We start from the raw sequence: 15740 nt of genomic DNA, 5'->3' as shown, positions 1-15740 counted from the left end.
ACACTAAAGTCGTTCTTATTAGTCAACCACCGGCTCCTATTGGCCAATGGCATAACCAAACATACCAACTCGACACTGAACCCTTATGTCTATTCTACCATGCATGCCCGCAACACAATCCTCAAACAAGCAAGCTCTTGATTCCACAATATCCTTATCATTCCTTTAAACACAAAGACTCGGTGAACATACCCTTTACTGAAGGACCAGGACCACAGTTTCCTAACATCTTAAGTCACCACTCGTCACAAGTAACCTTGCTTTCTGATCTAGAACCGATAACCACTTTCTTAAAAGAACACACAAACCACTACTATATAATCATGGCCAAGTCCAACTTAACTTTTCACGACCGAACACGAAATCCACTCTCGTACTAAGTGCAACCTTATCCTAACAAACACAGCAGGTACCAATTTTTCCCTTCTTAATAACAGAGATTAATCTATCCAAATCCTCTTCCTTACACCTCCGTCCCATTATCACGAAAATAACTCATACCAAAATACCCTAAGAAATCTTACTTCGCTAAACGTTTCCCACAAAACTCATCGTTCATGTACTTATTCTCAACTTCTCTTCTTTATTATACGCGATCACTATACTTTAGCCAAATCCGATTATCCTTACCGAACTTACACTCGTGCCACACACACCATCAGACTACCCTAATGAAGTTGAAACTTATTCCCAAAACCAATCATATCCCTAACAAATCATTCTTGTTAAGTATTAAATGCACTTATGCGACTTTCGAGCAACCCAACACTGAAAGCATGGAGATCATGTGACCCTTTATACCATCTCTCACATTTCACAAGAAAACCCCCACCATGAATGAGTCTTAACCACCATCCCACATAGCTGAAACCTCTAGTCCTAGTCGAATACTGAACTTAGTCACGCGTCTGAATCAGGATGACATATCTCGTACCATACCAAGCCATGTCATAACAAAACCGCTCGCATAGGAGTTTAGGAATGAGTTTCCACCATTTGTGGGAGAATAAGACAAGGAAATTCAGATACTAATTGGAATCGACTAGATACCAATTTTAATGAAGTAGCACGAAAGAATGAAAGAATTGGAAGTTTTCTAATGTCCTATAGCCTCTCGCAGATAAGTACAGAGCACGTCGTACCGATCCACAAAACTCTACTAGACATGCTCTTGTACCTGTAAAACCGGTACCGATTCGTACCTGCGCACTCGAGCTCCCACTAGCGAACCCGCATCGGCGGACAATTCCTCACCGAGGTGGAACCCCTTAAAATATCCCATGCTCGTAGTGGCGAAGCTTCGCTCGCGGCTACGTACTCACTCCTACTGCAAAATCTTCGCAGAGGCGGACCAAGGTCAAACTACCAGCCCTTCGCTTCTGCGGGCCTCCTCTCGCTGGAGAGCGTCCACAGGGGTGGGACCTCTTTCGTGCTTGAGCAAACGCCAGAAACAGCAAAAATCTGGTTTTTAACTCTCACAACCTAAAATCCCGAGACTCTTGCGGAACCTCCCTGATACAAACCAAATATGCAGGAACATGTAAAACCGCGCTACGAACTCACTCGGGCACTTGAAAATCCCAAAAGAGGTCTCGTTGACCAAGTCAATCCCGAACGGCCAAAAATCAACTTTCCAACCAAATGACCAAAATGCCCCCAAGACCCTCGGGAACTGAACGAAACACTCGAATAGCCTATATTCAATGTTCCGAATAATAGAGCAGCCGAAATTCCCAAAATGACACAAATACCCCCCGTTGATGCCTCAAGTCAACCTAATCACTTAAAGATTCTTCAACTTAGCAACTTTTCCAACTTATGAGATTTTGGCTATCTCGGGAGTTGTGCCAACCGCACGCACTACACAATTACCCAAAACAAGCAAAGGGGCGGGTCCACAAGGGCAAAATAGGCAAAAATGAAAACATAACCAAAACAACCTAACGGGTCATTACATCATCCACCACTAAAACACTTGTTCGTGCTCGAACATAAAAGACAAGAAAGGAGAAAAGACGTACCTGGGGCATCAAACAATCGAGGGTACCTTGCCCTCATATCCATTTCGGTCTCCCAAGTAGCTTCCTCCGCCGGACGATCTCTCCACTGGACCTTCACAAAAGCAATTTCCTTGGATCTCAACATGCGAATCTGCCGGTCCGCGATATCTACTGGCTCCTCCTCATAAGAAAGGTTTTGATCCAGCATCACCAAATCCCATCTAATCACATGAGAACTGTTACATCTTGTACTTTCATACATTAAGTTTCACCGTGAGTTAATCGTCGTAGACTTGGAGAGCGGGACTATCTTCGAGGTTATATGGGATTATACATGTTCATCTAGAGTATATAAGAGTTTAAGTTCATGTTTCGTGAGTGTTGGAAAGATTAAAGGTTAAATTGTTGACACTTAATTTTTGACCTCTGATAATTTTATTTAATTATTCAGAATTCCCTAACTACGGATGGAGTAAGATATGCATTACATAAATCAAAAAGGATTTTAAATTGTACTGGTGATATTTTGCCATTGCATTTGGCAAAACACCAACGAAAGAACAACCGCATATAATTTTCACATTTTTTGTAAATTTTCAAGAAATTCGAGAATACCTATTTAATTCCTCAAAAAAAAAAAAAGGACAAAACAATTACGAGTCATTTATTTTAATCAAATGCAATTAGTCATCGAGTATTTTACTCCGTCAAAGCCAAGGGATTCAGATTAATTAGGTAAAACAAACCGCGTTTGAATTTTTTAGGAAGTTAATTGTCTAAGTTAGAGTTCATTTAATTTTTGGAGTTTAATTTGATTATCATTTAGTTTTTGGAGTTTAATTTGATTATAGCCAAAACAATTCGAATATGCTAAAATGAAAATCCTTATTTCACTATTTGCAATATTTGAAAATTGACTCTAGATATGACATATATACAACATATATACATGTGTATACATAAGAATATACAGTATGTATATATGCGTGTGTACACAAAAACGCAGGCCCTTTTTTTATTTTGGTCGGGTCCAGCCCAATAAGGAGTGACCCGGCCCAACGTCAAAAATATAAATACTCCCTCTTCAACCAAACGACCCCTTAGGCCATTCTCAATCAGGCGGTTAACCCTAGCTCCGCCTTCGTTTCCTCTCTCTCTCTCTCTCTCTCTCTCTCTCTCTCTCTCTCTCTCTCTCTCTCATGACGTCATAATCATTGGTTATGGCAAAATTTCAGGCAACCAAGCCTTGCCATTGCCGAATATGGCAAAGCAATTAATGCTCCCTTCGTAATACGCCCTTTTTTCACCAAATGAAGCCCAAATGCGGTATATCTCTCCTCTCTTTTTACTTTTTAACTCATTTTATAGTCAAACACTGTATTTCCTTAATGAATTTTGTTGTATTGCATTTTGAAGCCTCGATTCCTATTGGCTTGTAAGGGTATGAACTGGATCGACGAAAATTGGTCAAAATCCAGCTGTATATCTGATGTTTTGTCCAAATCGTAGCTGTAGGATATAAACTCAGGCATAAACTTTCAAGATTTCGACAAAGTCCCTCATCGAAATTGTTAGGGTTTCTATAAATTTGGGGTTCTTATAAATAGGACCCCATTTCGGAGAAAAAAGAGGAGGAAAACCAAATTTTGAGCATTCACACTCGAAATTAGAGTTATTAGCAAAAAGTTTTAGACTTAGCCTTGAAGTTGAGTCATTAGTTTTTTTTTTTTTTTTTTTTTTTTTTTTGCTTTTGTTTCATTGTGTGGTGGCTGAGGAGGGGATTGGAAGCACAAAGGAACTTTCAAATTCATTCTTGACCAAGGCTGCACTGAAAAAGGTAACTCCTTATCTTGTTTTTGCTTTGCTTTAGTTTTCTATTAGTCTAGATATATATATCAGTATTGTTTCAGTGATAATAGGAGTCTGTTAATAGTAATTATGTGTTTGTGCTTTGCCTGATTGATTGTTGATCTCACAGTCTAATTCTAGAAATTTATTAACCTGCCTTTGTATGAATGTGCCTAAATGTGTTCTCAAACATCCTGATTGTTATGAGACAGGGAAATATGATAGCTAAGAGGTTTTAAGCATGATATTAAGACTAAAAATGAAGGATTAAAGTCAAGACTCATTTTGATTTGTAAGAATGTCTTAAAGTGTTTCAACAATTGGTGGTTTAGATAAATTCTTATTGTAAAATGAACTTTTATATTTGAGCCTTTTTGTAATTTGACACTCAAATATATCTTTTAAAAAAATTGGTCAAACATAATCTGCTTATCAAATACTCAAAAAGCATTTCTCAAACGAATTGACCAAATACAAATTATTTCTCTCTAATATACTTTTCTAAAAAATTATTTTGACAAAAATACTTTTCAAAATAAGCAGTCTTTTTGGTAGTTTGGCCTAACAAGTTCCTAGTTCGTCTCTAGTTTGATATAACTCAAACAAGTATGTTCATTGATCCTGCTAATTTTCATTTTTTTTTTTTTTTTGCGTGTCCTATTAATATGTTCGGGCTAGAAATTTATCATGTAAATTAATTATCTAACAAGGATAAAGATTCTTAAATAAGGAATGTCAAACGCCAACCACTTCAATGAAGTGATCTTTGTAATCATATTTTTGTAATAAAACATAAAAAAAGTCAATTGGCTGAACCCATTTCAATAAAATGCCAACAAGAAAAGGAAGAATGAATAGGTCATCAACCTTCTGGCATTTCTCATTTTTTCTCAACTTCCCCCACCTGCTCTTTAAAGGTTTAAGCGGAATTTGTATTTTGTAGTCCTCAAGTCTATTATAGATAAGCAACTAGTATAAGATTTACTGACTTCTAAACTAGCATCTATGAGGACAAATATTACAAACATTTTATATATGTTGGGGTTGGAATTAGTTAATTCCCCTTCTCATTTGTTTTTCTAATTTTCCCTTTTTCTAATTGTAAGTTTTACAAATTTCGAATTTAATCAACTGTTGAGTTTCAATTCGATGACTTCATTGACTTTGGATTTGGTTTTAACATCGATTGCTAATTGTACTGTAAAGCTTCTCTATAATTGTCATTCATTATAACAGCATTACATTATAACGGCCTAATTTTCTTCGAAACCGATTTTTCATGTTATATTTTACTTCTCTATAACAACATTCTACCTATACCAGTAGTGACATTCATTATAACAGTACATTCTTTGTAAAATAACCTCTTTATAACAGTACATTCTTTGTAAAATAACCTCTTTATAACAGTCATACCCAAATATTATGTAATATTATTTTGTAAGAAATATATTACGTATACAAAATGTTAAAATATTTATGGTAATCATCATTAATGTTAAGCACATAGTAAATTTCAAGTAGGAATAGCTCAAAGAAAAAAATTATAGCCCAAATCTCATCTCATAACACCAATCAAGCAAAGAATGCTACCATTTATATGGAGTTTGACGCAACACTTCCAATCCTTGAAATTTACACTGATGAAGAGATTATTGCACAAGTCATTTGAGTAGAAGAACAAGAGACAACAGATTCAAAAGGTGACAACAAAAGTACTGATGAAGAGCCTCAACCTACTGCTATTTGGGGTGAGATAGAAGAGTTAAATGTTAAGCTCTTAGACAGGAGCTGACGCTATATGTATATTTCCGTTTCTTGCCTCAGAAAAATCTCAATTTGACTCTTTAAAGAGCTGCTTGAATCATATTTGGAGATATTTTAGTAATATTATTGCTTGATAAAAGAAAGCTTTTAGACAACCTTCAAAGGAAAGCTATTGAATTCTCCTATGCCGAAAGTTTGGACAAAAATCTTCATCAATTCAAGTGTTATATTATCATTAAGAGACTGGAATTTATGAAAAAACCTACAATTGTCGAATTCTTACGTCATACTTTTAATTAATTCTAAATGTATATGTTCCTTAGATTTTTATTCTTTATCGGTACAGTACAACTAGTTATGGAATTATGAGTAATTTATTAGTCTTTTCAATTTTTAATTAATGAACTATGAAAATCAATTGAGATTTTAAAATTAACAATTTTTTTTTTTTTGTTTATAACGTAAAAAGTACAGAAAAATATTTTTTTGTTTACTTTTGTTTACAACGGCTAAATGAGATCTAAACATGAAACGCCAATTTACATACATAACAGCATCTCACTAAAACAATCATGAAATTTTCGAACAAACGCTGTCATTATAGATAAGTTTGACCGTACATATGACGCTTCAATGAAAATTTTATCCCGAATTTGGTTAAAACTCAAAAGGTCAGTCTTATATTGATCGTGTAGCGCCTCTTATTTTTCTCACATTTTAAAGATTTTACCTTATCTATTTATGATGATCTATTCGATAGAGTATAACAGGTCGATTGTTAGAATTATGACTTTTTTTGTACATTTGTTTATAATTTGACTGAGGGGCACATAGAATCTAAAAATAAAAAAATGAATAAATACTTAGCCTAATGACAAAAGAAACTGTTCCAACTAATTATCTAAGATTGAACCCAATAATTAGGAGTCCGCGACTTTTCTAGCACAAAAAAAAAAGTTGAACCGAACTAGTACAAAAAAAAAAAAAAAACACGTTAATAGGTTTCACGCACGAATTCAGGAGGCCTAACATCTTAAAGTGTCAGGAAAATTAATCTTTCACGCACAGAAACTGTGCGAAGGCTTTTATCCTTTCACGCACTAATTTCGTGCGTGAAAAGGCCTCCCTCCCCCAACACCTTGATTTTACAATGCATTATTTGACCGTTTTAACACGACTTGTATTGCGCACCATTTTAATGCGCAATGTAACACCACGCATGACAATTTCAGGAATCTATGACACATAAAGCCTTGATTTGACAATACGTTGCTGCATTATTTGACCGTTTTAACACGACTTGTATTGCGCACCATTTTAATGCGCATTGTAAGTATTGATTTGACAACACACCATGCATGACAATTTCAGGAATCTATGACACATAAAGCCTTGATTTGACAATACGTTGCTGCATTATTTGACCATTTTAACACCACTTGTATTGCGCACCATTTTAATGCGCAATGTAACACCACGCATGACAATTTCAGGAATCTATGACACATAAAGCCTTGATTTGACAATACATTGCTGCATTATTTGACCGTTTTAACACGACTTGTATTGCGCACCATTTTAATGCGCAATCTAAGTGTTGATTTGACAACACACCACGCATTACAATTTTGAGTGGTCTATTTAACTTGAAGGCTTGACGAGTGAAAAACTCATCAACTTCATAAGTCTAAGTCTTACAAGTCATTCAAAAAAAATCAAACTTCATAGAAAAAATGTCTCAAAATGCTTCAACTGTTAAGGTTTCACTATTTTGGGATGGAGATATCGTCGAGGACAATTACTCCATTCGTTATAGTATCAAACCAAAAGCCCATGTTAAATTTCCAACAACTTTAAATTATGAAACACTAGTCAGTTACATGCACAAAAGAATGAAAACTACACCCACTGAGGTTGGAATCTCAATAACTGGCAGATATCCACAAACAATATCAAACGGTGTAGTGCGTTATGGCATGCACAATATCAACGATGATGAATCTTTGAGTGATTATTTGGGATCGCTGGAAGAATATCGTAATTTAGTATTCATTAATGTTCTTGAGATGTATGTTGAAAAGATACCTCGAGAAGAAGTCCCTCAAGTCCAGCCTATTCATGGTAACACTTATGGGGACTTTAGTTCTTATGGAGACATTTTGAGTGGTCAAGTGCCGCTGGAAAATCTAAGCCAGCAATTTAATCAAGCTTACAATGAAAATTGGTAAATATGGATTTTTCATATTATTATGTGTAGTAGCACGTGTTTGTTGTATGAATTGGTAAATAACAAGTTTTCAAATCTTTATAGGAACTATTCTCAAAACTCGCCAATGTTACCAAATATGGATGTTGGTCAATCCTCTCAGTTCGGTGGAGTTGATCATTCTCCACACCATGACAGTGCTTATGAACGACAGTAAGTTCATCACCTTGATATTAAATTATCTGTATATATATATATGATGTTGGCATTTAAAATATGTTACTTTTCGTGTAGGAGGATGAATGCACTTGATAATGAAGATTTTCCTAATTATTATGAGTCATCATCAAGTGATGACGATGAAATAGCTAATAATGCAGAGGTAACCAATTATGAAGATGATGATGATGTTCTAGTTGGTATGACCAACAATATTCCTCAAAGCCAAAACCAACAAGAACCAATGCACCACCACGTACCACCACCGATGGCTGAAAACCCAACTTCTGAAAGCCCAGTTCAGTAGCATTCTAACAATATCCCTTATCTTGACAGCCTGCAGGGTCGTGATGATGCATTTGTCTTCACAAGAGAAGATGATGATAGTCGCCAAAAAACCTGGATTGAACCAAAAGATCTCAACAAAGATCGATGTTACTTTGCAAAGGGAATGTTGTTCGCATCCAAAAAGGCATTGCAACGGGCTGTCAAAATTTATTATTTTAAGGACATGAGGGAGTTTAAGGTTGATCAGTCAAACACAAAGATATGGAGACTAGTTGGTAAACGACGGTATCAAGGCTGTGAGTGGTTGCTTCGGGGAATTGTTAAGCTTGATGGTATGTGGGCTATCACAAAATTCCGCGAAAGACACACTTGTGATATGGAAGAAAATCGAGCAGATCATTATAGTTTAGATACAAACATGATTGCTCAAGTATTACTTAAAGACGTTGCTGAAACGCCAAGGTAACTTATCCTGCCTAGTACATTATATGTCTTATATCGATTAAAAGATCATTACTAAATGTTGTTTGTTTAAACTTGTGCAGGATCCCCATCAAAGATTGTATTCGAAACGTTCAAACCGTATATAGTAAAACTATAAGCAACAGAAAGGGATTTATCGGGCGTAGACGCGCTTTTGAGATGGTCTTTGGAAATTGGCATACTTCTTTTCAATCGTTGCCAAGGTATATGACAGCTCTACAACATTTTAATAATGGTACTGTTGTAGAGTGGCGGCTTATAGAGGGTAAAATCTTCAACTTCGTATTTTGGACATTCAAACCATGCATTGATGGTTTTGCTCACTGCCGACCAGTGATATCCATAGATGGTACGCATGTATATGGTGCCTACAACATCAAGCTCCTAATTGCAATGGGAATGGATGCCAATGGGTTAATATTTCCTCTTGCTTTTGCAATTGCCGCTAACGAGAGCAACGACACATGGGGGATCTTTTTGACCCATTTGAAAATTCATGTTATTAAGGATCGTACCGGCATATGCGTGTTGTCTGATCGTCATAAAGGCATATTGCACAATATGGCTAATTTACCGGGGTGGCAGCCTCCCTTTGTTTACCATCGCTATTGTTTAAGGCACTTGAAGGCAAATTTGCAATCAACGTTTCACAATGGCACTCTAAACAAATTGATGTGGGGGGCTGCGATGGAGCATCAACAACGAAAATGGGATGCAAAAATGAATCTGATCAGGGCAGTGAGTGAACCCGCATATGTTTGGTTGAGGAAGCTCGAAGTTGAAAAATGGACGCTTCATGCTGATAGAGGCAAAAGATGGGGCATGCTCACAACAAACAGCTCAGAGTCTTTCAATGGCTTGCTGAAATCTGCTCGAGGACTACCTGTCACCGTAATGGTGAGAATGACTTTCAAGCAGGTTGTGGAGCGATTTGTTGTTAGGACAAGGCAGGCTAGAGCGATATTAGCCGACGACGGGACATGAATGCCAAAGCCCTTCAAAAATATGGAGCATTATAGAAAAAAAAGTGAGCATCACCAAATGACCGAGTATGACCCAATTCAACATGTGCATGAAGTTAGGACGGGTTATCGCAACGGTAAGGGTGGAAACGTGCATACCGTTTATGAGGCAACAAGAACATGCACTTGCGGTAAGTGGCAAACGTACCACATGTCGTGTTCTCATGCTGTCAAGTGCTTCGAGAAAATGAGAAAAACGGTAACAAGTTATGTGGCGGGGGAATACAAGGTCCACAGTTACCTTAGAGCATATTCCGGCCAATTCCACCCACTTGGTAATGAAGCTTATTGGCCAAACGAGTCGTTTTCGATGGTTGCTAACAAGGATTACATTAGAAAATTGGGCATTAACTCACGGAGTCGTAGACCCAATCAAATGGATGTTAGTGAAAGAACTTATTCTCGCAAGTGCTCTACATGTAAGCAATATGGCCATGACAAGCGCTCATGTGGGCAACAAGGTCGTGGTAGTACAAGCACGTCTCGAAGTAATAGAGCCTTTAGAACTTGAAGATTGTATTATTATTATAATTTATTATTGTATTGCTTTGAATTAGTATTGTAATTAAATGGAATGAATTATTTTTTAATTAGTATAAACCTCTCGTATTGGATGAATTATTATTAAATCAAATATTTATATTTGTACATTCAAATATAATAAAACATTTAAATCAAAACCCTATAAATATGACAAGTTTCAAAACTTACTTCGGGGCACTTTAGAACCCCTAAAACGACGATCCAAACGTTTAGGTGGACTTGATGTAATGAGCCGACATTATGTACGCAAAAAAAGATATTAAGTTTTATATAAAATATTGATATTTTGGGGTTTTGAAACATGACTAATATTTGCCCAAAGTATGAAAAAAAATGTGATTTGAAAGGTAACACCAAAAAAAAAAAAAAAAAAAACAGAAGAACTGCTTCACGCACGAATTTCGTGCGTGAAACCTATTAATGTGTTTTTTTTTTTTTTTACTAGTTTGGTTCAACTTTTTTTTTTTTTTTGTGCTAGAAAAGTCGCAAACTCCAATAATTAGCATCTTTACACTAAAGAGCAAATTAATGTGAAAAACCTTGAGGAGCCGAAATGGCATGTACACAACAATAATGAACTTCTGCTTTTTTTCTCCCCACATTTCACTATTACCTATTGCATATGTGAAACATCTTACCAAATGCTAAGTCTAATCTAACTACTTTGCATCTCCTTAGTTAAAACTAAATGTTGACTGTTGAGAAATTGCATTGGTTTTTTCTTTACGTTTACGTTACATATATACCTAAAGCAAATAACTAAAAGTAGTAAATTATTTTTTTGTTTAAGAGTTTGATAAAATTAACTTGTTAATCATATCAAAGCAGGCATTTATCCTAAATAGAAGCCATATTGATACCAATTAACTAAATATTTTCTTAACACAAAAAGAAAAAAATTAGACAAGTATTAGACCCCTGTCAACTAGAGATTTTCAGAGTCTATGTTTAATACTTAGTTTAGCATTTTTTTTTTTTGGTAAACTTACATTTAAATTGACTAAATGCTCTTTTACTTAATTTCAGCGACGTGTCCTCCTTTTCTCCATTTCGTTTCTTTTAAAGATAAAAAAATTATCATTGGGGTTTTCCACCAAACTAATACATGCATGTATTTGAATATAGAATTTTCTATTTAATCTTAATTAATTAATATTTATTTTTACTTTATTAAATTATTTAATCATGATAACTTATGTTGATTTGATGTAAACACTCAATACAAGTCAATTTTTACCTTCTTTTAATTTTTTAATTTTTGTTTTTTCGATAAAAAAGCTAATGGACCAAACGACCCATTATTCTCAAACGATATTGTCAATGTTTAGGAATACAAATGTCCGAATAATTGGTTCTAAATTAGATATTGAAGTGTGTGTCATGAAATTCTATCACGTGGATTCCCCAATCTTCAGGTGTTGGGTAAATGCCTAAATGTTTCAGTGAATTTTGCTACAAATCAGTTCTAGCTTTACAGAAGATGTCGGCGAAAGTCAAGTTATGAATCTCTGGATGTTCACTTTCCTTAATGAAAACACAATTTATTGGAAAATTTTCAAAAATATACGACCCAACATAATGTATTTTACTCATGTAGTTATATTTTTGGTTTATAACTTTATACCTGTATAATTCCTTATGGAAAAATAATAGTGTTTATATTTAGTATACAATATTATATAAGATTATATACTCATTGTAGAGAATGTATCAACATTGTATAAAAGTGTAAAAATAATATATATATATATATATATATATATATATATATATATATATATATATATATATATAAGAGGTGTTTATACACACACAAAATTACATATTATTATAAAATTTATATGAATTGAGTTTCGTCTTAAATTTCAACCCATGGAACTCCATCCCAAGGTCGAAAGTATCACCAAGTAGCTCAAACCTTCATTAAATAGCTTCAAATCTTAACCACAAGTTCGGAATTACATTCCTAGAGAACTCCAAGCATCAATGGTCAAAAATTTCAACAAATTGCAAAATTCATTTTTGAGTTTTGAAGCTTTTAAAAATCTCAAAAACGGAATTGTTGATTTTTTTTTTATTTGAATTGAACCAACAATGTATAGACTGTGATTATAAACATGATTATGATCACTCTCAATCAGTTTTCTAAGCATCAAAAATGAAAATTACATTCACAAATTGAAAATTTATTGCGTCTGCATGCCCTAAGTGTTTCGAATTAATATACAAAATGGGCTAAATATGATTGACTGCATTTCAGATATTTTGACATAAAGTTCAAATGTGTTAAGAGTATGCTTTTAACCATGACATATCTAATTGTGCACGTTTTACAGTAAAAATAAAGACCCGGACATACAAAAGAAAGATAGTTTGATTATCAACCAAGGAAGTTAAAGAAGGCAAGGTGAACTGAGTGTCAATCAAGGAAGATAAAGAAGATTTGGTACAGCTCAGTGAATAAATCAAGGAAGTCGAAGGACTTGTCTTGCTTAGTCGCTATAATGAAATTACATATGCATTGACGTTATCTCTAATTTCGTCGGGATCTAGGCATTAGATTAAGCTAAATAAGCTAGTAGGAACTCAAAAGATTTCTACGAATAAAGTTAACGTTATAACCAGTAAACTAGATAAATCAAAAAGTCAATTTAAGTGAATTCTCGACGGAATTGATCGTCAACCCATAATCTTGGAATCTCTCGTCTGACGAATTCTGCTTTAAATTTGCATACCTCATTTGTGTGATCTTTAATCGTCGATACTTGGTTTACAATTTCGGCAGCACTTACAATAATAATAATTTAACACTTTTGAAAAAAATTGCTTTAATAGACAATTCATAATAGTTGATCTAAACGATAGCTGAGAACAAATTCTCGTCAAAAATAATACTTTACTTGTTACTTTCTCGTTTCAATTTGTTTGTTTTATTTTTCTATTTAGTCCGTTAAAAAAAATTACAATTCTTTAATTTCAACTTTTCACTTGACATATTTAACATTAAAAAATTAAAGAACATTTTCAAATATTTTACATATATTTAGTTTAAGATCATATAATCCAAAAATCTTTTTTTATTTTTTTAAACTCCATAATAAGTCAAAATCAGATAATCACATTAAAACGGACAGAATACTTTTATGTACGTTGGATCCAACATGTTACTATTCTGATCAAATCAAAGAGGCTAAGCAATGTCTGAAAATAGTATGAACTCAGAAGCCGTTGTGTCAGAAATTGATAGAGACACTGACAGGATTTGAGAGTTTTATTACTCCAACATAGAATCAGTGTGCGACATGATGTTGTTGGGAGCCGTTACTTAAGAGGATACACACCGTATACAAGGTTGTGGGGTTGGGAATTGGTCACCTACTGCCTTAGATTCTTTAAATTTTATCATTTCAATTTTCAATTAATTATCATTAAGCAGCTACAGCTGGCAAAAGTCCAACGTTCATATTGGGGAAACGTCCAACCCCTTACCCTTACTACTCCCTCCGTTTTAAATAAATAGTGTTTTACGCTTTAGGATTTAAAAAAAAAAAATGATCTTATTTTTTTAAAATTACTCTTATTTACATAATTAAGAATTATTAAGTAGTTCTTCTTGGTAAAATTTGATTAGGAATAAGTTAATAAAAATATTTTTAATCTTTTAGGATGAAACGGAGGGAGTACCACTTTGAAAATCTGTTTCTATTTTCAACTGCATATGATCATTACACCCCTATTTGACATTTAGTGGTAAATGGGGAAAGAAATCATCGTTAGTTGCTTTTCCGCATTTTCTGTGAGTTGTTTGTACTCGTTATTATGACATCGTTAGTTACTTTTCCACGAGATATTTTTTGTAAGTGATATTTATTCTTCCTTTCAATTGTAACAATTAATTTTTCTTATTAATATAAACACTAAATGCATGTAAGTATTTACCAGTCTCGTGCTATATAATTCACTCCAAGAAAACTCTACATGTAGTGCATTCTTTCACTATACAATGGCCATTAAAAGATACACTAATAGCACCAACTCCTAAACACAATTTGAAATTTATAAATTTCTATAGCCATTTTAAGTTAATATACCAGTTAGCTCCTTGTTTTTTCTTTAATAGAATTAAAGGACCAGCATTTAAATTTTTGGCGATCGGCAACCAACCAAAGAAATTGTCAAAGTAGGCCACCAAAATATAGGATCAACTCAGTGTCTATCTTCTTTTGTTTACATGAAACATCTCAGGCGAAGAGTGGAGACACATTTAATTAGACTTTAATTAATATTTTCTTTTAACTACGTGGCCAAATATATAGTAGATTAACTGACCGAGCTTGTAGGTTTTTAAATTGGTACTGTGCCTACAATAATTAATTGAATTTAATTTCTATGCTTTTATAAGTTAAACAGTGTTTTTATAATCAATCTCTATATATGGTAATTACAGGTAAATATTATGGTAAATATTAATTAATAACTTGGTATCATATGTTAAACCACAATGATAGGATAAGTATTGTTTATATTGTTAATATATGGAGTATAAGTTAACGCCTTAATTAGAAGTGCCGCATTAATTGAACTAATTTGTAGTTCCTACTTCATTACCTCATTGAATTCTCAACATGATCTGTTATTCCTTCATTGGCCACTCATTATTCTGTAATTAATAAATTAATTCTTTCAAAGTTCATGAATCTGATGCATCTAATTACTCCTTTTACATTCACATTCAACATTCGGCATGATATAGTTTTTCTTAAAATAATTTCGAAATATACTGTTAATCGTGATAGATATAACATGTAGTTATTTGTCGCCAATGATTATGATTTGCCGGTCTACTAATGAATATATACAGTAGTTATTTAATTATTTTTCACTAGCGCCTTGCAGAAATCGGTAGTGCGTACAATATAGATTGGACGTGCATGGTTGACAATATTTTAATTGATGATAATATTTTTCGTGAATTAAATAATCTATATTTAAATATGAAAATTTATTTATTATAAATTGAGACGTATAATACCATGAGTCCATGACAATAATGGACCACAGTAAACTACTTCTACTAGTCATATTTATTGACTACCCTATTGAATTAATGAAATGAATAGTATTTTTAGACCTCCACGGCCTCTTCCGTCCCCATTTCAGAAGCTACAAAAGCAAAATAAATAGTAGAAGAAGTCTACCATTTTATGGAAAGAATTCAAGTTTTATAAGGTGATTGCATAAAATATGTTCAAACAATCAAACTTGTTAAGGTAATTATAAGTAAAACTTTTTGATAAATATTAGGTAATTTATAAATTACTAAAAATAAGGAGTAACTATAACTTTAACTTCATAATGTAAAAA

General features: G+C 33.8%; 1 long non-coding RNA gene across 1 annotated transcript; it reads left to right on the top strand.

Moving 5' to 3' along the window:
• The first annotated feature begins 3139 nt into the window (after nt 1-3139).
• LOC132636330 (uncharacterized) lies at nt 3140-4363 on the top strand. The gene is made up of 2 exons (XR_009581183.1): nt 3140-3326; nt 3417-4363. It is a non-coding gene; the product is annotated as an uncharacterized LOC132636330 (long non-coding RNA).
• Nucleotides 4364-15740: the final 11377 nt, after the last annotated feature.

This window comes from Lycium barbarum, chromosome 4, assembly GCF_019175385.1.
Source record: "Lycium barbarum isolate Lr01 chromosome 4, ASM1917538v2, whole genome shotgun sequence".
Taxonomy (NCBI): domain Eukaryota; kingdom Viridiplantae; phylum Streptophyta; class Magnoliopsida; order Solanales; family Solanaceae; genus Lycium; species Lycium barbarum.
Note: the sequence above shows the minus strand (reverse complement) of the source record. Positions and strands in the feature narration are given on the sequence as shown.